We start from the raw sequence: 7,018 nt of genomic DNA, 5'->3' as shown, positions 1-7,018 counted from the left end.
AATTTCTATTGCTCCCTGAATAGTATTCATCGATGTTGGCCCTGGAACTGGGTTGTTCCCTACAGTAAGCTTTTTTTTAACGTATCAGAACCACTTGCTTTGGGAACAGCTAAAGTTGCAAAAAATAGGAGGCACAACCATTATTTTCTCAACTTCCACTCAGCAGGAACTGTTCAGGCGACAGTTATCTGATTTCTATTACAATGGCACCCACAATTAGAATAACAAGAGCTGACATTTACTGAAAGCTCACTGCAGTGACAAGCAAATATTAGCTCTGTAGTCCTGACGGGGACCAGCAGGTAGCATCATCCCCCTCCCACAGGTGAGAAAGCTTAGACCCCGAGAAGGTGAGGAACTTGTCCAGGTGGTAGAGCTGGGATGCAAATCGATGTGTTACCATTTTTTCCTATTTGTAATTTCTAACTCCTCAAACCAAGTGGCCCACGGGTAAAAATTCTCAGAAGCTTCATGTTATGCAAAGAACTTTTATTGGAATGGGATAGGATAATATAGGCTTCGCCTCAATTATACTATTAATATAGCCTCCAACGTGCCTAAATTTTTTTTACTTCTGGGAATGAAACATTCGTTAGTAATATTGATTGACTATTTCTGGATCTTAGAGTAATAATAGTAACCAGACAATAACTGGCTAATTTTAAGTTGTTTTCATTGCAATTATAAAATAAATCTTTAAAGGTTAGGATGAGATAATAAATTAAAAATCTCATGACAGCCAAATAGTAAAGCATGAATGCACAGACAGTAAAATGCTATAGGGATTTAGGGGCCACAAATTTCCATTATCTTTTTTTAGGACATTTTTCCTCCCAAGGAAAAAGATAGCGTAGAAATTGGTCCCAGTGGACATAGGCATAGATTAGATTAGGATTTTTGTCTGAGCGCTGATGGTCTTGACTTTTCATTGTTCAGGAAGGTTAGGCATCCCACATAATAAAACTTATTTGAAAAAAAAAAGTCTAATTACAGTGGGGCCTTGACTTACGAGTGTCCCGACTAACGAGTTTTTCGAGATACAAGCCGTCTCTCGGCCGATTTTTTGCTTTGAGTTGGGAGCTAAAATTCGGGTTACGAGCCAGCTTCAGATACCCCACTGCTAGTTGGTGCAGCAAACGTCACAGTGAACACCACAACATCAGCCCAGCATCATGTGTCTCACTCGTTCACTTTTTGATTTGACATACGAGTAATTTGAGTTACGAGCTCCGTCGCGGAACGAATTAAACTCGTAAGTCAAGGCCCACTGTATATTCCCAGGAAATACAAGGGCTATGCACTCCCCACCCCCAAGAAACTATCATAAGTACATGACACAGAAGAAAATTATATTCTAGGTAGGAGTCAGATGGTAACTGTCTACCTTGGCAATTCCATACAGGCAAGAAACGAACAATTCAAAAGTAGAATGACCTACATTAATTTTTATACATATAGGAAGACCCTTGAGATGGAACCCTGGCATCCTAGGGGAAAATCATAAAACACGAAGAGTATATTAAACAAGACAAACCAGTCACTGAAACTGCACATATCACTTGTTTTTGCCTCTCCTACAGGAAGAAGTTAGAACCATGTCAACAAACTAAAATGGTCTTGATTTGATGCTAGTAATACAAATAATTTTTATTTAGAGCCATTACAATGGTTTGGAATTTTTTCTGAACAATTTCTAGAAATCATACTAATTCCTTGGAAATGCAAATTTTTCATTTTTCCAAAGTGATCATCCCAGTCCAAGTGGACTCGTGCTTTTCACTCACCAAAGTGCTCAGGTGAATAGCAGCATGCCGTCAACAGCCTGCATATCGTGCCTGCCTGTTACCAAGTGTTTCCTTAGTAACGCCCGGAGACAGATGTGGAAAATTATTATGTGCTTTTCCCATTCATAAATACCGACAGCTATAGCAATGCCTGCATTAATATTTCCTTAGCTCTTGTGTATATCCTACGCTCACAGCAACACTATATCAGCTCTCTACCAAATATTAAAAAACCAAAATTAGAGTGAACGTTCCATGTCTTACAAGAACGTTACTTGCTCTCATCTAATTATGGAGGAAACAATCGGATGATACCTGTTTACAGTCGCCGAGGCACTTGCTATCAATTACTCGGTTATTAGATATTTACGGAGGCCTTCTGCCAGGCCTTCCTCAAAGAGATCCGATCAAATTACAGGGATGAGAACTAGACCTATGAGAGGTCAGCCAGCGATATGCAAACGCATTTCTCACGTGGCAGTGAGCAGCCAGGAGCACTGACAGTAGCCCTCCCTCCCCGCCATTCCCGAGGTCAGAGGTGAGAGCTCTCCTGTGGGCTCAGGAGGGGTTGGGAGCTGAGCTCAGCGGATGGTAGTTCTGACTCATGAAATGACTGCTCTGATAGTAATGGCCTCGGCTCCTTAGCAAACATCCTTTCAAAGCGTCCAGTCCTGATCCTGAGTCATTGTTTTTTTTTTTTTTGGGGGGGGGGTTTGGTTTAGGTTTTTTTATTGTTTTTTTTTTAATTTATTGTTATTGATTTCAAAGAGGGAGAGAGAAATAGAAGCATCAGTGATGAGAGAGAATCATGGATCGGCTGCCTCCTGCACACCCCCACAATCCAGGCATGTCCCCTGACGCGGAATTGAACCGTGACCTCCTAGTTCATAGGTCAGCGCTCAACCACTGAGCCACACCGCTGGGCCTGAGTCATTGTTTTTTATACTGGTGAATCTAAGAGAGAAATTACATCAATTCTTAAATGAGCAACGCTTACCATTATTTCTGGATTAGAATCAATAACTCCAGAAACGTATTTTGAGGTTAAAAACATCGGGAAAATATGTAGACACACCCAAACATTCAAACCTTAAGTGAGATCAGAGGCACCCCGGACCCTTCTCCTTCAGCCACAACTACCGGGCACCCCTCTCTTCCTTTCTCTGAGAAATTGCATAAGTAAAAACAGGAAATCAATCCATTTCTTCGCAGAGATAATGGCTCACACTTAAAACATACCCCAAAGAATCTCTCAGGGAAGACGAATGCAGCCGGTTGGTATCTGTAAATATAAATTGCAGAGCCCGGGATCCTCAAGGGAGAAATGATTCCTTTCGTGTTATCTCCTGGTTCCAGGCGCCAGCTTCCTACGGGGTCTGAATTGCTGCCGTCCCCCCGTTTGCATAAGAAGATTCTGTGGCGAAAGCAAATGGCCAGAGCTGGGCCAGCGAAGGGGCTCTCTATTTAATGTCCATTCAATGTTTGGGGAGTCATCAAGGGCTTGTCCTCGTGTGGTGTGGGGTTGTGTTCTGTGGACCACGTCCCGGGCAAGTGGAAGGGCAGATGTGTGGCTTGTGTCTCTGTCCGTATGACTTTCTGTTTCGACCCAATGACATGAGAGCTGACAATAACGTGCCCTGATCTCTCCCCGACGCGTGCAGATCCTTCCAAGTTTAATAGGATATGGCCGAACATTTCTTCCCTTGAGGTTTCTAACCCCAAACAAGGTAGGAGCATGTCCAATTCCTACTGATATAACAGTCCCTCCTGTGGAGGGGAAAAACCCATATGCTAATTTCTTTAGCACTAAATAAGAGCATTGTCATAAGTGCCATGTCTTTGAAAGAATCGTACTTGGAAAAATTGTTCTGATATGGAGAGTGTCCCAGAAATGCTCCCGTGAGAGAGAGTGGGGGGAATGCGATGGGGTAGGAGCTGTAGGCACCGTGCTACACGGAACGGCAGGCCGTCCCAGGGCCGTCCCAGGGTGCCGCGGCCATCCCAGCGCAGGGCACCAACAATAAGGCTCACAGGCTTGTGAGTGGCTCAGGCATCGCTCCACTGCCTGCCCTTTGCTTTTGTTCAGGAAACGGCTACATCCATTGTATCGAGGGTTGGGGACAATTCATGTCAAGGCAGGATGGCCACCCCTAAGGAGACCAGCTTTCTCTGACTGTTGCTCTATATTGACTTATAGAAATTTAGATCCCCCCTCCCCCATCTCTCTCTCTCTCTCCCCATCTCTCCCCACCCCCATCCATCACGGTGCATGGCCTCTGCTGGGCCTCCCCTCCCTCTTGTCATCTTCTGTGAAGCCACAGCCACTTCTGCCTGCCTGAGAGCCACCCGCGTTCTGTCTGCCCAGAGGGCCCTCGTTATTTCCTGACTTTCAACATCAAACGTAAATACATACATAAGAGAGCCTGGCAGACGGCGGTGCAATGACACGGGAGGAAACTGAACTTTTAAAAACTGGGCCCCCAAAATGCCTAAGACGCAGCGGAACGTTCCTCTCGCACTAACATCGAGGCCGCAGCGACCTAGACATAAAGAGGAGTTCACCCTCTAGGATATGGCACTCCTGTGCCGCCTCCCTTCTCAGAAGGGAACAGGGCACGTCTGTGGTGTCCCCTTCCTTCGTCCCCTGCGGCTGCTCCTTTTAAACTCGAATGAGTACAGACCCGGGGGACATGGGGAAAGGGAGGACCCCAAATAGCTGCTACACAAAATGGCACGTTAGCAGGCTGGGGGGCGTCCACTTGGAGGGCTGCGTCACCAGACCTTGACCCGAGTGCTGAAATGGAGACTGTCCTAGCCTACAGGCATCACCAGTAAACAGAATTATCGTAAGCAAATGCTCTGAGTGGATCTCCTGCGTTCAGACGTGGGAGAAATCGAGCTCCATCCCCCGGTGTTAGAGGAGCTCTGTGAGGTTCGGGCGAGGGCTAGTGGCCCTGCCCACTGAATTTCAGACTCAACAGAGGAGGCAGGACAGGCTCTCACACTTCACATCCCGCCCTGAGTGTGGAGATGGACGGAAGCAGCATCGTTCAGGCCCCGAGACAGAGCCAAGCCCTTGTTCCGCCCTGTGTCTGTGACTGTCACGGGACGCCCGGCTCCCAGCAGTGTCCTCGGTTCGTGCCGGCCGCCCCGCGTTAGGACGAGGGTAATGAGTTCAGGTGAATGTATGTGGGAGCAGCCCTGTGGAGTAAAGTGCTGGGACGGGAGATTTCAGCTAAAGGCGCGCTTCCCAGCGGAGGCCAGTTCTGTGCGGCCGGGATTTATCTTGTCAACATCCGCAGGGAGCATCCAGCTCTATGCTGTTGGAGCTGTTTCCACAGCAATAACTCCCCACGAATAATCGGAAAAGAAACGGCGGGCAAACTTAGAGCAAAACGCCTGCCGTTAGCGACCGGTCTCATGGCAAAGGTAATCCATGTTGGGAAGGAGGCTCCGTTATTGCAAGGTGGACAGGTTCAAGGTGACCCTGAGACCCAGGTCCAGGTGCTGCTGAATGGTGGACCATGGTCACGATGGGCTGTGATGTCTTATCAGTTCAACAGAGGTCATCTACCCAGTGTCTGGGTAGCGTGTGGTCCCACAGAGAGAATGACAGGGCGAACGGAGGCAATGACACAGCTGATTAACTCAACAACGCAAACTACTGTTTTAAGAGAGGGACCCTGGGGAGTCCCACCGTAGCCATATTGCTCCCAGACCCGTAGTCGGCAAACTGCGGCTCGTGAGCCACATGCAGCTTTTTGGCCCCTTGAGTGTGGCTCTTCCTAAGCCTTAGGAGTACCCTAATTAAGATAATAACAATGTACCTACCTATATCGTTTAAGTTTAAAACATTTGGCTCTCAAAAGAAATTTCAATCATTGTACTGTTGATATTTGGCTCTGTTGACTAATGAGTTTGCCGACCATTATCCTAGACTGATCTTTGCATGACGGGATTCTTGATGGGAGTGGTAGTTACTCTTGCCCCTGAAAAGAAAGCCTCTAGACTTATTTCGGACAGTGCTAAGCCATCTTCAGCCAGAGATAAGACTCCTCTTCGTGAGGAAACAGACTCCCGGGAAGGACAAACACCAGTAGCCGCCATGTACTAGGAGGGCTCCTCCCCCGTGGGTTGGTGACAAGTGGTTGCCGTGGGAACGTTGCGCGATGGTTTCTAATGTGCTGTTCATTCTTTTGAACCTGTCCAGTGGCTCCCAAAGTAGCTTTGTCAACAGTTCCTTCCGTGCAAGTTGCAAACCACAAGAGAGGTAGGAGTCCTGGGATTCATACAGTGGTCCCCTGCGCTGTGTGTTGTGAAACATTGTACTGTATGAATCGGGAATATCTGTGGGGTGTACCCATCAGCTGACTGGTGAGGCATGTGGCCTGACACTGAGCCGTGCATCCCCTCGTCCTGGGAATGTCATCTGTAAGAGGGAGGGGGAAAGCTTCACTCAGAAAGTTCACTCTGCAAACCAACAATGCTGCAACTTTGTTTTCCGAAAGATCCGTGTGTGACTAAGAATCAGAGCAGCTTAGGTTCCCGTGTAGCATGAGCGTGAGAGTATGAACACTGTTGTCCATTCGCACTGAAAACATGGAAACCCACGCGGTGTGAGCTTGGAGGATGCTCTTCATGAGAACAGAAGGGCAGGGGCTGTATGCGGTGCCCACTTGATGTTGTAACAAATGACATCCCTTGGGGTTTCTGCTTCCAACCCTTAGTTGAATGAATTTGAATCAATACGAGGGACGCTCGACACGGCGTAAGCCATGACCGTGACCCAAGAAGAAGAATCAGGCCACAGTCTTTAAGTGAGAGCCAGCAGCGTCTCCTCTGGGACTCATGGATGGCCCGTTCCAGGTGGCATCCGTCAGTCACAGAATGGAGATTTTTTTCCCCCAGGAAACCTAGACGCCTATTCTTAGTTCGCCTTTTTCCTTCAAACGTCCATGTGACAGGTGTGTCTTGTCTTCCACCCTTGACTGCTGGGCATATGTTTTTCTTTTTTGAAGTTAACGCCTCTTACCCATAAATAGATTGATTAGCTACATCCAGGTTTGGTCTGGCCCCACCTGGGGAAAGTGACCACAATAGCTTCCCCATTCCTTAGCGAATGTAGCCAAATCCTCTTCCCGAGTTTAATCAACGCCCAGTCGGTCCTCCTGAGGCCCCTGGAGAAAGGGGGGAGCTGGTCAGAACATGGGGAGAGCAGACACGGTAGGATTGAT

The sequence above is a fragment of the Myotis lucifugus genome, unplaced genomic scaffold, assembly GCF_000147115.1.
Source record: "Myotis lucifugus unplaced genomic scaffold, Myoluc2.0 scaffold_101, whole genome shotgun sequence".
Classification (NCBI taxonomy): Eukaryota; Metazoa; Chordata; class Mammalia; order Chiroptera; family Vespertilionidae; genus Myotis; species Myotis lucifugus.
Note: the sequence above shows the minus strand (reverse complement) of the source record.